Raw genomic sequence first — 20,829 nt, forward strand, 5'->3', positions numbered from 1 at the left:
ACAAAAAGTTGGTCCAAAAATACATCGTTTAACACACCAATAATATCTCGACTTGATATTACAAGTATAATCTTGATACTTTCATTGTGACGTATATAAATATATATTTAGAAGCAGCACTTAGCGCGCGTAAGCTGGCGCTTAAAATATGACCAAATCTGGATTCGAATGACAATTCGTTAAAAATTACAATTTTGTTGAATAGAAAGGTATTTAGTACCCGCTATATGTAGATGGTATGCAACTATACTACTGATTATATCATTTTTACCCCTTACATTTAACATTTGTATATTTGCACGTGTTATAGTCATAAGTCAAGAGAGAAGATATGTGTGATTGCTTCTTATGGGATTCTCATTTACGTTCTGATGCATGATTTACTTTATTTCAGTGTTTTTCAAACTTTCTGATAACGTGGTCCTGAAAATAATATTAAAATCTTTCGTGATCTGCGATTAATGATGGCGTACGTGAATTTTGTTTCCTATTTCAATAACGAATGAATATATCATAAAAAACGTTTCACTCCTTTAACAATTGTGAGTTTCTAAAAGAGAAACTTGCTTAACGAAAATTATTCAATAATTACCAGCTTGAACATCCCGACCTTACAAGGAGAGTTTCATACTGACGACATTTGCTACATTCCTGCGACCTGGGCTTAATTTCAATAAGTGTTTTTATTGTGTGCTGGTCGAAATCACTAGTAGAAAACACATGCATTTCATTGAGCCAAATATTTTGCAATTAAAAATTTGATTTTTCGTGAAATAAATTTCTGAAGTACACATTAAGGAATCCCAATTTCAAACGCAGCACTAGTCTGGCTTATCAAGGTGTGTTTAGAACACTCTGAACCTGGAGGCTGAAACCGCAAGAGCTTTTTATTAACCGCAAGATACACTCTGATACACAAAAAATGCACGTGTTTTACCTTTCTAATTATAGCTATAACAATAAATGTGAGTTACATGTACTGTGAGAGTAATATCACTTAGAATGGTTCCACTTTTGTGTTTATTTTGACTTAGAGTGACAATGAATACGTGGCGATTAAATTTTTGTATTTTGTTTATTTAATAATTAAATAAACTTAAAATTTTCATTAGCCAAAATGCCTATTTTCAAACGACTTTCACCCTTACCACCATCCGGGCGTATCAAAGTTGACCACATATTGTCTGGTCGATCTACCAAATTTCTTGTTGCCTAGTATCTTAATTTTATACACAAATTACAACTCGAGTTGTATTTTAATTCGAAATGTGTGGATAGCGCCTAGCAGCAGCATAAGCAAAACAGCAACAATTGTAAACATACCAATATACCTAATTAGATAATACAAAATAATCTCGATGCACTATATTCATTATCGAATTTATATATCGACTTGCTTGCGGGCATATTGGCGGATCATTTATACAATATGTGGAGTCTACGTACTCTTACGTGGAACAAAGAGCCATACATTGAAAAACACTGGTTTATTTCAATATAGATATATATCTATGTTTCTATATAATATATATGTAAATTAATTTATAAACATAATTTGTTTGTGTAAATGAAGCCTGTAAAGCTTATATTGTTACCAATGCGGTTAACATAAGAAATCGAAAACAACAAACGCATTTAATAAGATAAAATAATAAAAAAAGTTACGTGTAACTTTAGTTATTATAATAGCAGTCCTCTCGTAACAACGATCAGCCTGGGTTTTTTGTATTACACGTGATACGCGCCTTGGCCTTTTCTCTACGAATTTAAATAGTTTTACTATTTATAGTCGTTATAACTCCTTAACTATTGAGTTTTTACAAAAGTCCAAAAGGAATTTTCGACTTAAAATTGTTCATAGAATACACTCTTCAGATATGACCATCGAGTCACCGGACATCCTATATATGTACGCTATAGCATTACAGTTAACGAAGATCGATGCAAAAAATGAAAATAGAAACATAATTTTCAAAGTAATTGTCCGAATCTGGGCGTAGGGAATTTTTTAGAAGCCAATATCATAATTGGATATTGTTTACCACGAACTGCTCTTAATCTTACATAACTTCAAGGGTAAGAATCTCAATCATCAAGTCGTTACATATTTAACAATCTGAACTAAAAACGCTTTTTAATACTTACTGTTATAAAAAGAATTACACAGATCCATTCGGGTCTCAAACTTCGGGTCGAACACAACGTTTTCATTTAGTGAACAAAAAATCTCTACTAAGTGAATCTCAAATAGGTCAATGCATGACCTATTACTCAGATAAACACAAATTTTCAAAGATATAGTACTCTTGCTCGAAGCTACTAGAATTATTTTTGTTTTCAATACGTTTTCAAATAATTTATAATGGTCATAAAATTCTTATTGCCCGGTATGAATTATTTTGCATACAACTTTCCACAATAAATTTTCAATATATTGAAAAATTGTGCTCAAACTTTATCACATTGAATAAGAAAAACAAATTATAAGTAGAAAAATTGGAGACGTAGGTATTGCATTGTTTTAGAAAATTTTATGTATTGTCATACATCATTATATTTAGTGTTTAACGACCCCAAAAGCCCTCTTGTAACGAGTTTGAACCGATTATATAATAAATTTCCCGAAAACTCCACCAGACGACGAGAAACTGTTTAACCTGAGCAACAAGTAACTCTGAAACCAATTCTGTCACAATATTTGTGTTCAGCGACCCCAAAAACTTCCGTGTAACAAGTTTGAAATCATTTTCATTATTATTAACCGAATTGTGAGTTTAAAATTCATATTAATTATGCTGAATGCATATTCTTAATGTCTTATAAATCAGGTCATAAAATTTCCTGAAAAGTTTTCGAACTTTGATCATTTTTTGTGCTTCGTTTTTGGTCTATAAAGAATTAAGTAGTTTACGAGATATTTAAAAAAAAAAACTTTTTTTTCGCGACCTTTGATCTTTTTTCTCCGCGTATAAATTTGAAATGAACATTTCATAGGTCAATTGCATACGAAGGAAGATAATTCCGGTGAAAAAACTTCACCTTGGTTTTTTAAGCAGAAAGACCTTTATTTTCCTGGATTACTAATATGAATAATGTTTTCTTCACAATAAATATATTAATATAAGTGTTTTGGTGTTTTGTAAAATATCCAAAAATTTATTAATTTGGCACATAAAAATAACTTTGCGTATTTGCATATTGTTTTACATTCCATAAATATTGAAAATATACAATAATAATCTATTTAATAAATACATAAAAATGTCCATGGTTATGATAAAAGATCAGTAATATTTTCACACTACGTTACACCATATTATGTTACCAAGAAGCTATCTGAGTTTTCTTAATTTATGATTTTTCTAAAATATCATATTTCAAGTACCAAGATAAACTATGCTACACCAACATTTTAAAACACTTGAGTCCGCAAAATTTTCAAATAAAATTTTTCTGTCAGATTTTTTAACGTGACTAATGGAGGAAATGAAAATATGTTTACCCGTCAGTTCACTTTCAGAGAAAATTATCAAAAAGGTGTAGTATGGGCAATTAAATTTAGATCGTTCAATTATAAATATGTCCGAAATGATACTGCAAGGCTTCCATGATATTATCAGAAATTGCGGAAATTAATTAATTATTCTGATTCCGAAAATATAACATATACTAGCAGATACCCACCCGATTTGCTGGGCAATTTCTCCTTTTTAAAACAAACACTATCACGTTATAGCCCCACTCTTATCCTCTCTTTTGTTCAAATTTTCGGTGGGGAACTTTTTTGAAAATGGAGTTTTGCCATGATACTCGCTAACATTGTAGCTTTCTATAGGTCCAATCATTAAATTAACCTAATTTTTATACTTTTTCTAGCAAAATTATCCCATCCACCGAGTTTCATCAAATACCAAAACAAAATTTTTTTGCGTTTTTCTTAATTTTTTCAAAGGGGTACGTACCCTTTAAAAAAATTGCAAAAAATCGGAAAATTTTTTTAAATCTCCAATTTCGATAAAACTCAGTATATAAGGTAATTTTGACCCAAAAAGTACAAAAATCGGGTGCATTTGTTAACTGGTCGAATTGTTTCTGAGATACGGACTAAAATCGATCCAAATATTACCCCCTTCGCTGGGTAATTGCAATTTTAAATATAAAGACTATTTCGTTATAAACTTCACTTCATTTGCCATGACTTATTTCCGCTTTCATGCATAATTTCGTTGGTTTTAATTTTTGGTGCGATATCCTAATTTTTTTTAAATGTGAAATGTATTCCTCGTAAAATCGTGTAGAAAAATTATTAAATTGTATTAATATTAGCCATTTCATATTTTGTTTTAAAAATAACGTTTTTAGACAACTGTTCACTCAATAACCAATGCGAACATGCTTCGAGGTATTTAAAAACTGACATAATCATTTACAATTCAAAAATCATCATCACTAAAAAGTATAATAAATAATTTTAATTAATTTTTGATTTCTCCTTATTAGCGTTAGCCTAAAAATTCTATCATATAAAATATTTGTTAATTCAAATATTTGAAACAAACTGTACAAATATAAATATAATATTGCATTCAAATTTATTAATATGCATCGTTTAATATAACATAATTCAACGAAATAAACTAAAAATTTCATCATAAATATAAAACCCCATGGTCTGGATAGGCTTGCTAAAACTATTTTATACTATCTATATATAAAAAACGTTTGTATGTGCATTGGACGATCACTATAACAACTATATTATACATTTTATAGTTGGCAACATTGGTTTAGGATAATAGCCATCATATGTAATTATAGTAGGGTGACGCAAGCTAGAGTGCACGGTGTTCGAAAATACACAGGCCTGTTAATCAATCACTAATTACATACAAAAGAGCCGGTGTATAAAATTTATACTCCGGCAGATTGACATCAGAAAGAAGTTTTCGATCCTTGTAATGTAATATTAGTAGGTTTCTGGGAGCTTCAGTGTAACCGAAGCAGACAGGCAAGTAATATTTTTGTTTTTAGTTGGGTTAAATAATTATAGAAATACTTGTGATCTGAGTGAACTTCCGTAGAATATCAATAGTTGGACTAACGTTGTTGAATCGAAATCGTGCAAGAATATGAATTTTCAAAATGAATTGGGGGTAGTTTGAAGTAAAAATAGTATTGACGAGGTAAACATAACAATGAAGAAATACAATTTAAGAGTATGTTCATTTTGATTACTTTAGTCACTTGTATCAATAAAGAATGCTTTTTCACACAAAATTTCAAAAGTATGCACTGCTGCACCATCCTACCCTATTCTAAAATGTGTAATTTTATTTAAATATATTTATTTTAAATACAATATTTTTGAATACAATTACAAAACACATCATAAACATACATTGCGGTCGACTGGCAACATTTATGATGTTTCTCTTGGACAAAATATTATAGGGGAATGTAGTACAAGGAATCAAAATTGCCGTTTAAGCATTTTTAAAAGACTACACGATTGGAGTAAAAATTCTTTAGCTCTATCATATAAAATGTGATTGAAATCTTGAAAGTCTGTCTTTAATGACATCTTATTCTCTGAGTTGTTTTCTTTGCATTTACTACCCTAATATACACATAGTATTTTATAATTAACGATAATATAATTGTAATATTTAGTGTATACCTTTTATCATGCATCAGTGGTACAGCACTTTGCTTGATCCCAGGAACATGACGGTACGTAATTTTAAACTTTACTTCTTCACAATTTAAACCCGCCAATAACTAGTAGTTCAGGTGAAATGTTAGAAACTAGAGAATTATACTTATAATTTTTTCGATGTCACTCAAGATTGATCATTATAAAAACTATTTCTGAATAACGAAATATTAATTTCCAATTAAGACCAGGTCAATAGGTGAATAAGTTTTGTAAATATGAAACCCAGTTCATTGTCTATAAAGTCACCGGTTGGAGCCAACAACGAAATAATCTGTTATTTTATGGATTCTTAAAATTTATTTTGAAAAAATTTTAAACTGACAAAAATATCTGTCCATCTCTCAGCAAGGGAATCGTAAAAGTTAAAAGAAATATAAAATGTCATTGTAGTTTATAATGTAAAATATTTTATAATGATGTGCGTAAATATTATACACTTCATAATAATAAAAACTTATATTATTTTATTTCCAAAGAAACAAAGTACAGTTTATGAACAAATAAAATATAATAGAACGACCCCCTGCACATACATTTATATAAATATATCTTTTATTACAAGAAATAGAGTTTTTGAACTGCAAAATTTTGATCCTCGCGAGAAATTGGGTTATATAGTAGAGTCTCGATAATCAAACCACTCGATAATCGATATCAAGAAAGTGTGGAAGTTATTGTAATTAAATTTATATCAATATTTACTAATTGGTTGAAGCCGTTATCCTCGTTATTTGATAGAATTTTATTGGAATATTTTTATGGAATTTGGTATACATTAAAGCCAGATTGTGTCACGTTTCATTAGGAATATTGAAGTAAAAGGACAGAGAGTAAATAAGTGATATTAATATCGGAATTAACTAGTCTATGTAGAAAGATAAGATCAAAAACTAGAGCCACACACATTGAAAAAATAATTTTAAAATGTACAAATTGATGAAGATTGAGCTTTCGTCAGTAGTTGACATAATAAGTAAATGGGAAATCATCGTCTTTCATTAAATTGCAGTTGCAAACATCAAACCAAACACGTTATATAAGACGGAGTAGTTTTAAGTAAGATTGGAGTACCAATAGAATACTCGTGTATTGGCTCAGCACTATCGGTAAAATGTGTTCTTACATATACGTACATATAAACCAAATGCATCCTTTATGGTCAAGTACTGAGTTATTTTTCGCTTTACAATACCGTGCAACAACAAAAACATATAATATATATCGTGCAAGTGCTGCTTATAAATTTGACAATATTGGTATCTCTTCAATCAACAATACTCTAACTATAGAAGTCTCTGTTCATCAAATGATGGTTCTTCGATGAACTCATAATTAAATTAATAGTTTGTTTTTATATCATCGACAACCTTATATTTTTATGGTTATTATAAACTACAAGATTGTCTAGATTTCTCTAGATTTTGATATAGAAATATCCAATTGAAAAGGATCACTAATATGATTCATCATTTTTTCAGCCAACTTTGAACGATGAAATAATAATTAAAAAGCCCGATTACCTAGAAATTTTTTGTGATTTTTGGAAACTTTGTTAATTCAAAAATGTATTTATAGTAAGTTTTATTGAAATCCCTAGTATTATTCAATCCTTGCATATCTTCTTAACTTTCTTAAGCGTAGAATGAATGTTTTTCTCTATTCCTTGTACTACTATGTATTATTGTACAAATATATTTGTCTGTCTGCTTAGTAGTTCGTTATTATAACATAAACTAAAGAATACAATCTTGAAGAATAATAATAATTTGTTTGTGATAGTGGAACAACAATTGTTCATCAAAAGAATGGCATTGTTTTATTTCATCTGTATATATGTATCCATATTATTCTTCCTTATACTGCTATTAGATTTTATATTATAAAGTTAGAGTTAAAATAAAGATTTTCTTAACGCTGAAGTTTATTATATCTATACGTTTCAAAAGTATTATGATATAAACATAATTATGTATCAACATATGTATATATAATTCAAAGAAAACAGCTAAAGGGTAACTTTTTTTAAAAATTTTACATTTAATATAATAATATCTAAAAAAAAAAGATTGAGAAATATTTTTATATCGATGTACCGATATTATCGAACTTTTATCAAATATGTTGTACCAAAGTTAAAAGTTTTGAATCTATACATTTATTATTAAAATTGGATATAATTTGGATATGACAGAGCAAAATTAAATTTGATTTGATTGATAAGACAGCCAAATTTTATCCAATGTGAATGGAAATTTTTTTAAAACCAAATAATTTTGAATCAAACTTTTCATCTGCGTTGTTAGTTTTTATTCCGATGACCACAAAATTTGAAAATAATAATACAAATTTAGTAGGATTTAGTAGGAGAAACTTTTTGAGTGGATTCTTTTTGGCGAGTCTACCAAATTTCTCTCTACGAAGCTATGGATCTATGGCTTAAGCTAAGGGTCTGAAAAGACGCAGCTGAGAATTTGTCGGACACTATGGTAACTTGATAAAATTCATATTTATTAAACAACAAAATAATCTGTCTGGCAAGAATACCACACCAAAGGGTTTGGCTTCCACCTCGAAAATGCCGTACTAAAGTATGTTACGTCCGACAAATTCTATGCCGCGTTTTTTCAGATCGATGACTTAAATATGCCTCGCCAGAAGGAAGCACGAAGTTTTAAGTATGTATTTATCTTTAAACAAGGCACCGTTCCTGTTCCACGGTCTAATTTGGATGTGACCGAGCAAAAGTAAATTAATTGGATTTCATAAGTTAAAAAAATCGATTTTATTCATAACAAAGCCAAATTTTATCCGATCTGAATGCAATTTGTTTTGAAATCCACTAATAGTGGGTCAAACTTTTCATCTGTGTTGTTAGGTTTTCGCTACTGTTCATCGTTGAGCTAAATTTCAGACTCAGAGCCACACTTTCTTGAAACATGCTAATGATAAGTGTAATTTGACAACAAATTTGAATAGTATGAGCCAAATTTAGATGAATTTCATACTTGGTTTATTAATATGTTACCTCAAGAGCCGTCAAATTATTTTTTTTAGGATAATAATAACTTTTAAACGTTTGTAAAAGGCTCCTGTGGGTACAATAAATATTATAATTTCTACATTATTTATAAAAGAAAAATTAAACAAGGCATATACCTTTTTTGGTAAGTAGTTTTATTGTTAATTACAAATTAATAATAACAATATCTCATGTAAATTATTTATGTAAATGTACGTAAATTATTTTATAAATGGTTACTGTCTACGGAGGTATAAAAAGGCTATATACCATTGTACAGAGCGTCCAATATACAGCAGATCAATTTATTTTCTCCGAACAGAGGCATAGAATCCAAAAAATGGTCGATAACAAAGTTGTTGGACTTGTAATTTTCAAATCCATCCAAGCCATCTTGTAATTTTCAAATAATAGCAAATAACATAATATTGTACAGTTTTTTCATTTCAAAACTATGCACCCTTAATAACTCTTGATCTAATTTGATTATTGTTTATAGTGAAAACACTTGGATTTAGATATGGGGACTCCTTCGCCCCTAGCTACCCCAACTTTGAAATTTCAAAAGGCACTCCCTATTTTGTGACACCTCATTTGAAAGAGCATAAAATTCTCTATTCAAACATGATCAGTAAAATTAAATCCATCGATTGGTTCTTAAGATAGACTGCTCAGAAGCTGGAAACTATCCACCCTTGACCTGATGTGCTTATTGTTTTGAGTAAAAGCACGTCGGTATAGATATCGACAGGGAATAATTTAAAAATAAAATCATTCCAAATTTTTTAATAATTCATTAACGTCTGTATAAAACTGCTGCCGAAGAGACACTAAGTTTTCACATCACGTAAACCCATTTAAATAAGATAGACTGTATAATTGCTATTGTCTAAACATGCACATATATGTTTGGTGTTCGTTCTATGCTTCTTTCTCAGGAGAAAGTTACTACAATAGTTGGTGTTCATAATGTTTGGAGATAATCTAGTCACAATTAATTTTAACATATGTAATTAATATAATTATATATGGCATTATACAAAGAAAGTACTGTACCGAATTAAAGTAGATCGAGTACAAGTCGCTTATTTGAGACGTTAGAATTTATACCATATATCCTAAAATCATTTTAGATCATCTCCTATAAAGTTCTGAAGTGTAATTACAGATTGTTTGATTCTAAAGCCTCGGAAGATCAGGGGATATACAAAAATTTGACCAACAGGGTTTCTAGCAATATCCGGAATATTTATCTAAAAGCTTTTCTGGACAGAAATCAATTAACAAAATGCGGTCCTCGATTTTTGAAAAATCAATTTTATCTAGTGGATGCTCTAAATCTTCAAGAATAATAACAAGTGAAAACAAACAATTGACTGAGTTAATTGTTGAAATACCATGCATAGTCAGTGTTGATTTCTTTATCACATAACACATACAAATATGTGACACATACATAACTGATAATCAAGTATAATACATATTATAAAATTTCCGCCTAATTGGCGCCCTCGCGGGTAAACAGTGATGTTTACGAAAAAATGTTTCAAACAAAAGTTGTTTAATTTTTTGATAAGGAACATTTTTTACATTTAAACTTTTGTTCTATTTCTAACGGTTTACAAGATGGGTCCTACGGACCCAAGACCCAATAGACCTATGATGCTCATTTACAAACTTGACCTCACTTTTTATGTCCTGAATGCGCTGTAAAAATTTCAGTTCGATATCTTTTTTCTTTTTTGAGTTATCGTGTCCACAGACGGACGGACAACCGGAAATGGACTAATTAGGTGATTTTATGAACACCTATGACAAAATTTTTTTCCTAGCATCATTATTTTTAAGCGTTACAAACTTGGGACTTTAATATACTATGTATATTTCATATATACATGATATAATAAATTGTTTGTAATAGGGGAACAGCAATTGTTGAGTAAACAATTGTGTGAACAGCCTAACTTGGCAGCAAGTTTACTGTATAAACGACTTTCCCACATGTATAAAATAAGTATCCAATAACGGCCTATTCTTATTTTTTAGTATTTGTTGGTTCATAATTATTTTTTCACAGAAAACTCTACTAAAAAAGGACGTTGTCTAATTAGAAGTTTTCATTTGCAATTAAACTAAATCTATTTTCTTTAGCTTGTTTGTGTTCTGAACCAATTTAAAACAATAATGTATAAAGATACCCATGATAATGAATATGAAGCATATTATATAGTTTTATCTTTCTATATCATATTCATGTTTTTATATCACACCCTACTTGGTACATTATTGTACCTTTTTGTGCAGTTTTCGATTACACAATTTTGTTTCTATATTATTTGCATGTCTTTTATAATAATACAGGATGTTTTAAAATTTATTGTAAAAAAGATATAGTAAACTTCAAATGAATTTTATCTATTTAAGGTGTTTGTTTCCCTACAGTATTGTAGAAAAGGTTTGTTTTATTGCACGTTACATACATATAAACCAAATACATGCGTTGTAGTCAAAGAATGTGTTATTTTTTTGGCTTTACAATACCACGCAACTACAAAAATATGTAATATATTGTGTGCAAGTGATGCCTATAAATTTGATAATATAGATGTCTCGCTTCAATCATGAATACTCTAACTATAGTCGTCTCTGTTCATCAAATGATGAACCTTCGATGAACTCATAATTAAATTAAAATTTTGTTTTTATACCATCGACATCCTTATATTTTTATGGTATTATTATAAACTACAAGATTGTCTAAATTTATAGATAGTTTTTTATCACACTCTCTAAATTTTTTGATATAGAAATATCCAATTGAAAAGGATAAAATATATGATTCATCATTTTTCAGCCAACTTTGAACGATTAAATAATTATAAAAAGTCCGATGACCTAGGAATTTTTTGTGATTTTCGTATACTCTGTTAATCAAAATATTTATTTATAAAGTTTTATTGAAATCCCTAGTATTAATCAATCCTTGCATATCTTCTTAAACGCTAAGATCTAAAGGTTCTTTAACATAAAGATCTTTACCACGTGCAATAAGGCACGCATAAGATTATAAAAATTTGTTACTAAAAAAGGAAAAACTTCTTGCTCCTTGATGATACCTAATCGATTATTCTTACCTATTCGGAACTTTAAATTGTATAATACATCGCTCACATGTTCTAAGTAGTGCCTTCAAAAAGCACCGTTGGAGTGATCGTAGGAATATTTGATTGACTACAGTACATTTTGGTCTTGTACTATGGCTCATAAGCTTTAATCGATAAGTATTTAATGTCTAAATTCTAAAAGAATACCTGAATGGGGCTATGTACTTTTATAAGGCACTTTTTCTCGTTTATACTCAAAAAAAATTTCTATAAAAACACATAAATGTATATTTTTATCCCTGTGTTCCGTAATTTATGTCAGTTAGTGTACATAAATTACGAACACAACATATTACATAAATTAATGGATCTATTTTCTTATGCGGAGATTGATCGGAGCGCGGAATAATTTCCTAACCTATTTGTTTGAGTATTGATAGGAGTTCTCTTCTATTTTGGGATCTCGGACGGAATGGATTAAAAAGAAATATTAACAATAATGGATCCTAGATTCTGTATAATCTTTAAATTATTTGCACGTGGCGTATTTTAAAACAATATGTGAGCGAGATGAGGTATTTTTATAAAAATGATCTGGTATGTTTTGATTTATTCTAATTATTGGGTTTTTGGGGTTACAGTTTGAAATGTTTTAATTTCACTATGTTATGCATCCTTTTAAACATTTAATATAAATTTATTTAATGTTTCTACTTTAAAGTGACTTAAAATTTGTAAATTTTTATTCAATAAACACTTAATGTGTTAAATTTGTATACTTTATAAGTTTTTGTAATTGATTATGGTTTACATAAAATACCTTTCAAGTTTATAATTATCTTGGATATTATATTTAACTCTTTCCTTTCTTGGACTTTTTGTTTTGTAGATGTGTGATTTAAATCCACGCGGTAACATTTTGGAAAGTAAAGTATGAAGCCTTTGCTTTGGGCACTAAACATTCCTTCCAGTTACGATCATTTATTCTCTGGACCAGTCAGTTTTGAATATCAGGGTGGCTCTAAAAGAACAATTATCCCCGAAAACTGTATGGGTGGGCCTAGCACATTTCTTAACTCGTACTCGTAATCAAAGTTCGATATCCTCTCTTTTCTAGTAACCCCCATCAAGGGTTACCTTTTCTTTCTTTTTTGCTTCACCTGGTACTACACTCTGCCCCAATAATAATTTTCTGTTGCAAGATATTATACTTGCAGTTATGGGTCTTAAACATTTTCTACTTTTCTTAGATATTACCACTTTGATTTCATTGATTTCAAATGAAGCCCTGTATATGTAAATATTCATTTTCCTGTAAATTGTAACATAAGCTGTACTATATAGTTTGTATCTAAGTCAAGGCAGGAAAATGTACAGCATATAAAGCCAATAGTTAGTGTTAGTTAGTTGAGAGTATTTTGTATAAACATATATCCTTTAATAATACGTGAATGCAAGAGGACTGTTTATGTACTGTATAGTAGTATGAAAACCGCACCGCAAGCTTAATTAACTTTCCAACCTTAAACAGTTCCCTTATGTAAGTGTATAATACATGTTTATGTATTTTTTATGTATGAAGGGTACAGGGAAAGAAAATTCTAAGTCACCTTCTTTTACCGGAAAATAGCATTTTATGGAGCAAAGGAAATACTACGACGAAACCCTTTTGCGCTAACAAGCGTAGTTACGGAGAAATGGGTCTTACAAATTTCTTATACAGTGCAAAAACATTACTTACAATAAAATTATTTATCTGCATTTAATCTTCAGGATTTTGTTAAAAGATGCCACAAATTCTGTAAAAGTGAAAACTATTGTACTTTAAGCGTTTTTTTTTCAGCCTCGAAAATGGCCCCTTTTGGGAAAAACTACTCAAAAAGCTTAATAAAATTTGAATTAGTTTTTGAAGTTTTGATATTTCTATTAAAAGTAGTCTGAACCAATTTTTTCTAGGCAACTAATCGCAGGGATATCTGTTGATAAACAGATGAGTGAATTTTGCTCTTAATTTGTATCCTGTACTATATTTCAAGGTATGTTCATTAATTTTTTCTTTCCAAAAATGTATGGTCTAAAATTACATTTTTAAGAAGATTAATTAATTAATTGCAAATATCTCAAATAAATATTTCGATTTTTGCCCCTGTGATGTCCAAGATCACAGGGGCAAAGATAGCCGTCATTAGTATGAATTATCTAATCGTAATTACTCTTATTGTGTATGTTACTCGTTGCTAATTTGATGGCGTTCTGCATGTCCAAGAGTTCTCATTTATTATCTGTGATAATATTAATATGCAAATATCTCAGTTCAATGCCTATAAGACTAAACTGGTTCATCCTCTGTGCCCTTCATATGTTAAATTTGCTCTATTCGATTATATCTCTAATGTATCGTTTGTAATTTTAAATTATTCTATATTATCTTTTTTTTGTAAGTTAATAGTTGTTGTAGGAATTGAATATTGAAATACTCCCCGAGAATAAAACTTGTACACTTCATTAATTTTTCTAATTGGTTCTATTTTGTTTTTTTCATTCATATATATTCTCAGAAAACTTTTAAAATTTAATTGGCATGTACCCTAAAATTAAGTAAATTTCATTAAAAAAAATGACCTTAGCTAAGTACTGGCAACATTAATAAAAAGTTCTAGCAGTTTGGGATACTTATTTTTTGAAATATTGTAATTAAAATGCAAAATTTTTTTTGGAAGTATACATAAAAAATGTCTTTATCGTTAAATAACTCGAAAAATACTACAGTTACAACAAAAAAGTTTGAAGAAAAAAATTTAGTTTTTATTCAGCAAAATATTTTGCTTTCTAAACTTGTTTTTGTAACGCTATTTTTTTTCGACTTATTAAACGATTTAGTCATTTTTGTAGCTAATAACTCGGAAGGTATTGACTTTTTGAAACATGCTTGAATGGTTTTTTTTTTTTGCTTAGAATTCATCTTTCTATCGATTGCCGTTGTCGTTTTCAGCATAAATTTTTCCACCCCCAAGAAGGAGTGGCTCCCATCCCCTGAACAAGATTGCACAAAGTTTTATTTTTAGCTTCTTTAAGTAAGCTTTAAACAATGTAGTCGAACAGTTTTTATAAAGATTCATTGACTGTCCGTGGACTCCGAAATTTTGAGATATTTATACCTACCTTATGGCGGCTGTCTGTTTAATGAATACATGAGTGATAGTATGAATAGATTTAATTAAAACTTGATAATTATGTAATTTTTTCGTTATTTGTTTTTATTAATGATAAAAAAGGCTTGGTTAGAACAACAACAACAAAAATAAAAAAACTCGACCAACGTAGTAATGACTATGATATTTAAAAAATATTCCTAAATAACAATGAAAAATGAACGTATTAAAAATATTTTTACGTTAATGTTAGTAATAATCATCCAAACCATCCATGATGTTCACTAGGTTGTATACTGGGTGCCTGATTTTAATCGATCACCCTTCTTCAACACACGATTTCATACAAAATTCAAACTTTTATAAAAGTAGTTCAATTTAGAAGGGACATCTTATAGAGACGTTCAATTTGATAAAACTGATCGATATCTTCCAATATATTTTTTTCTATTACTGTCAAGGGATGGTCCGCAAATAAAAACTAAATTTTCAATTTATGAATTTTCTGCCTCGTGACAGTTATTGACCTGAGTGGATCTTTAAGCGATTTTGAAAACTAAAACTTAAAAACTTCTCATTTGTTCTTAAAACATTTGAATAAGAATTTAGGTGGGACGATTAAAAGAGAACATACGGTATACGTATTGCGTTTTCTTTTTTTTTTTTATGTTTTTTATCCTAGTTTTATGTTTACAAGTAATTAAGGAAAAACTTATGTAGAACAGGAGTATGTAGGTAAGGTAGCAAACAGAAGTTGTTAACGGTTTTTGTCTACAAAATGTCGTTGTCATATACACTTTCTTTTGTTTTATTCATTTGTTTGTTTTTGTATTTTGTTCTCAATTACATTTAGAGCCTGCGTATAATGTGGTAATTTAAAAAAAAAGTGTATTTTTTTTTATTTTTTGGTTTTTTGATTTAATTAAAAAGGTATTTATGGGAAAATCTCTAAAAACTTGTAGAAAGTTCGATCTTTTTATATACATTTGTTTACCCTTTACACTAAATAAATATTCTGTTAAAGGTCAGGAAAATAAGTTTTTAGGTGATATGACAGACTTTCTATAAATTGTATAATTATTGTATATTATGCCCCTCTCCAGAAATTTTCTCTAAATAAGGCTCTATCATACACTTTTACGTACGATTATTAATTTTGGAGAAAACCCAAGATTCAGTTGCGTTGAGCATAAAGTCACATTTTTACAAGCGTGTTTATGGCTCTAATGTTGGATATTAAAATATTATAAGCTAATTATCACTTCCTATGGGTATTTGTTTAGTTGTGTAGGGTGCAAAATATATATTTGGCGATGAAAACGAAAAAAAAGTTCAAATTATAAATAATTCCAAAAACCAATTTTTAACTGGAATGTTTAAAATGATAAACCTGGTATAAAAGTACTATAAATTAAATATTCTATTCACTACAACGTCTGTTAAATTTCATGCATACCTATCATTTATATGTAAACAAAAAATGCCATAATTTTGGTATATTTTTAATAATATTGTATAATTATTTGAATTTCTATAAACTTACCTCCTAAAATAAATAATCCACAAGCAACTAATGTTTTTCTATCACTATTGCAATGTCCAACCATTGCAAATACTGTTCCAAGTAGCACTAATATCACACTGGTTGCTTCAAAAGGCGTTGAAGCTCTGGAAACAAAGAACAAGTTTTATAAGAATAATATCATAAAAAAAAAATAAAGTAATTAAATATTAAAGTAAGAGTTAAATAATTTCAATAAAACGCAAAAATAAACAAATAATTTGTTATAACATTTTTTGTATCAATTTTCAGGGTAAATAAAGTAAGCTTCTTTCAGACACTTTAATAAAAATTAATTAAAACGTTATATTACATAATTTCACAGTTATATAAACCTGTTATTCTTTAAACAAAAAAAAAAATGGTTCAATAAATCTCTCTTTGTTTTCAATTCAAGTAATATAATAAAATTTAATGTAAATAATAAGTCATTTTTATAGATTTTATATAATCTCAGTATATATAAAAGTATAATGTTACATTTTGTGTTAAAACGTTTTTATTTTTTAAGTAATAATATCAAATAAAAATGGTATTTGATTACAATAGTAATATCGATAGTATCAATTATCAAATCAAATAAAAAATTTCAATTAAATTGTATAGACAACTTTATATATATATAATCAAGTTATTTTATTTACTTTTTATGAAAAATTTTCCTTTAATTGCATGTACTTGAATATAATTAATAACAAAGTATGTTACTTATCCATGGTAAAAGCTTGAATGAACTCTAAATAGTCCGGAGCGGGCGCTATATAGATTTAAGTGTACTGAATTCGAGAATTTTAATAATTTTATTTCCATCCTTCTTCCCCTGTATCAAAAATGACCGCTCTGCCACACTAGCATACTATACATCTTCATTCAAGTTTGCAGTACATATTTATGAGCTATACTAGCTAGACACCCGCCCACTTCACGCGGCTTAAAAGTAAAAATCACCACTTTATAGCTTCCAGCTCTCTTGATCTCACTTATCTCCCTTACATTCAACTCGAAGAGATTGTTTTACACAGCTAAAATATATGTACAGTTTTCAAATTTTTAAAGTGTAAAATAGTCATAATTCAATGAGTATATCAAAAGAAGATGGCCATGAATTTATTTAAATTGATTTATTATTTAAAATTTTTAAAGAAATCGTTAATTTATGGTTCAAAATGATGATCATAGATAGAGCAGTAAAATGTCAGATTAAATTTAATTTATTTTTTAAATATATCTTTATAATTTATAACTCATGTGTTATTCTGATGTATAAGCCATATTGTTCTACAGTTTCATTCAAATCCATTCAGAAGTTTTTGTTTGAAAGCGTAACAAACAAACAAACAAAGAAACAAATAAAATATATAGGGATAGCAACCTGTTAAATCGAATTTAGAGGCAAGCATGGCCAGTATATAATCGGGACTTAAAGAAAATAGTTCAGAATTTAAAGAAAAATATAGCCGAATTATTATAACTCTCTAATCTGACATGTCCTGTATGATTAAAATATATACCTATGGGTTAGCAGTTATAATTATTTTGATACATTATTCATTCATCCTCACAAAATTTCACATTTATAATATATCAGGATCAGGATAATATAATTCAAGCTCTATAGTTATACAAACATAATAAAATAGATTGCGTTATATACCTAGCTTTGAACCAGGGCGCTCATACAGCTAGATATCCATCGATTTTCAACTGCAGGTAAGGTACATATTGAACATTTGAGTTATTCACATAATGTAATTGCATGTTGTGCCAGATTAATAAAAATCCCATTCTATTATATTATTGCCAACATAAACGTTAGAAGTTAGTCGTCGTCAGTCGACATTGAGATGAACTAAATAGCTCAGTTTAATAAAACGTTTGTTCGTAGAATTGATGTATCAAACTACTACCTGAATATGTTGGAAATTTATAAAAATTGTAATAAAAAAAATATCGATACTATTTTTAAAGTATTTTATTTCCTTATTGAATAACAGTAAAACATTTTATGTGCGCAATTTGATACAAACGAAGTTGAAAAACTACTTTTTAAATTAACGTTATAAATATCATAAAAGTATAACCTTTTAGTATTTATCATACAGGCTGTCCCAACGATACGATAATGATAATTTCTCAATACACATATTGATAGCTGGGATTTGCAACTCGCCAACTGGCTATAATAATTCGTACTAATAAAACAGGAAATGGGTCCGTTTTCAGTATTTCCAATTATTTAGACTACTAGATTGACTACCCACCAACTGGCGGTAATTATTTGTACTTCAAATAACAGGAAGTAGGCTCGTTTTTAGTAGTTCCCATTTATATTACTAGATGGAAATACATATACTTACCATTTATGAAGGAAAATCCAAATATTCAAATTTAAATCAGATAAATCCTGCCAACTGGCGATAATAATTTGTACTAAAAGCAGCAGGAAGTAGGCCCGTTTTAAGTAGTTCTTATTTTAACCACCATGTTGGTTACAATTTATCAATACCTGGGATGGCCATGTAATTTAATTGATTTAATTTATCACAATTTTAAGGAGGTGAAGTATTGTACGTACTAAATTATTAATCTCTAAAATTTTGACACGAAATTTAAATACTCTATGTCTTAATATGTTTAATAGATCTCAGAGGTTTCCAGAATTTATTATTACTTGCTTCTGTTGAAATACGATTTTAACGCTAAGATATCAGAGCCACGATAAGAAAAAATGCATACCATACTTTATACATTCAGCTGATTTTTTCATTAAATAAAAATACTAAAGATAAAGATTATAAAAGCCTACTTCATAAGGCTTTTATAATTGCAATAATTTTCCTACGTTTTATATAAACTTTGCAGTTTGTTTTGTGATATAAATTTTTTACATACAATTTTTTATACAAAAGGACCTTAAATTTTAAAATTTTTCATATAAGATTTACATTTTAAACTTTTAATTTTTAGGCTAAATGTTTCCACATACATTTTTAGCTTTAATTTCTTAGTAGTGTGTGAAATTTCTATTCGGCTCAATCAATCGAAAGTTCTGAGGTAACAAATATAAAAAATTACAGTCAAATTGAGAACCTCCTCATTTTTTGTTTAAAGTCGGTTACAAATTGATTCGAGTTATGGAGGATGATGACAGGCAGTAGGTTGTTGTTAAAAAGTCTGTTGACATAAATTGTTTCGGCTATTAAAAAGTTAATAAATAATTCAATGATAATTTTCTATTGAATAACAGCTCTTATGAATTTCGAAAGCATTTACACATGCCCAAAATAAATCCATCCACTTGATATAAATTTTCCAAGAATTTAAATGAAAGTGAAATATTTACATTTTAATAAAACTCAACAGTTAAGTAGGAAGGTACTTTGTAAATTAAATTGACAAGTGGGTATATAAATAATTCGTAAATAAATTCGAATTGTTACTTGTTCGTAAAGTTCAATAAAATTACCCGATCAAAACGTATACCTACACAAAGAAGCTATTTAGTAATAAAAACCCTATAGCTATATCTTATACATTTATGCTTATATTTTGTGTCTTATATATTCTTCTTGTATAATATAATATCACAGCTCAATATAATATAAATATGATAATTTAAATTAAATATAATATCAAAAAGTCAAAAAGTTGATATAAAAGATTGTTTAGTAATAATAATAATAATAATAAAATATTGAGAAAACCATACAAAAACGAACAATATACCACACTCAGAAGATGAAAGTAATGTACAGAAATGGAAACATTTTCAATATGATAATTAATATTTTGTTTTGTTTTTTGAGAGCCTAAATGGTTGAGCGGTCTAAGGCGTTTGCCTTTGACTGTTTGTCGATTTAGACTTAGGTTGCGGGTTCGAATCCAGGCAGCGGCAGTGTGAACAATTTATAATTAATGGGAGTGCAGAATTGATCACATTGTCGTCGCTTGGATAAAAACGAAGTAACCGACTCCACCCACATCAAAATGTAATTGTAAATATGTTTGTAATTAAATAAATAAAGATTAACAAATAATGATGTGGGTGGCCTCTGCTAAAGGCGTATATGTCAGAGAAACGGAGGTTAAACCCCATTGTTATTATTATTATATTTTGTTTTGTTTTAACTAAAAAATTTTAGTTTTAAAATTAAATAGAAACTAGAGCTAAATACTTAAAAACATACATAACTATGTCTCGAAAGCGATACTGTAGAATCCTCATGAAAAATGACTTTTGACCACACTTTCTTTAATTTTTGGGTATTTACTTCAGG

Source organism: Chrysoperla carnea, chromosome 3 (assembly GCF_905475395.1).
Source record: "Chrysoperla carnea chromosome 3, inChrCarn1.1, whole genome shotgun sequence".
NCBI classification, from domain to species: Eukaryota; Metazoa; Arthropoda; class Insecta; order Neuroptera; family Chrysopidae; genus Chrysoperla; species Chrysoperla carnea.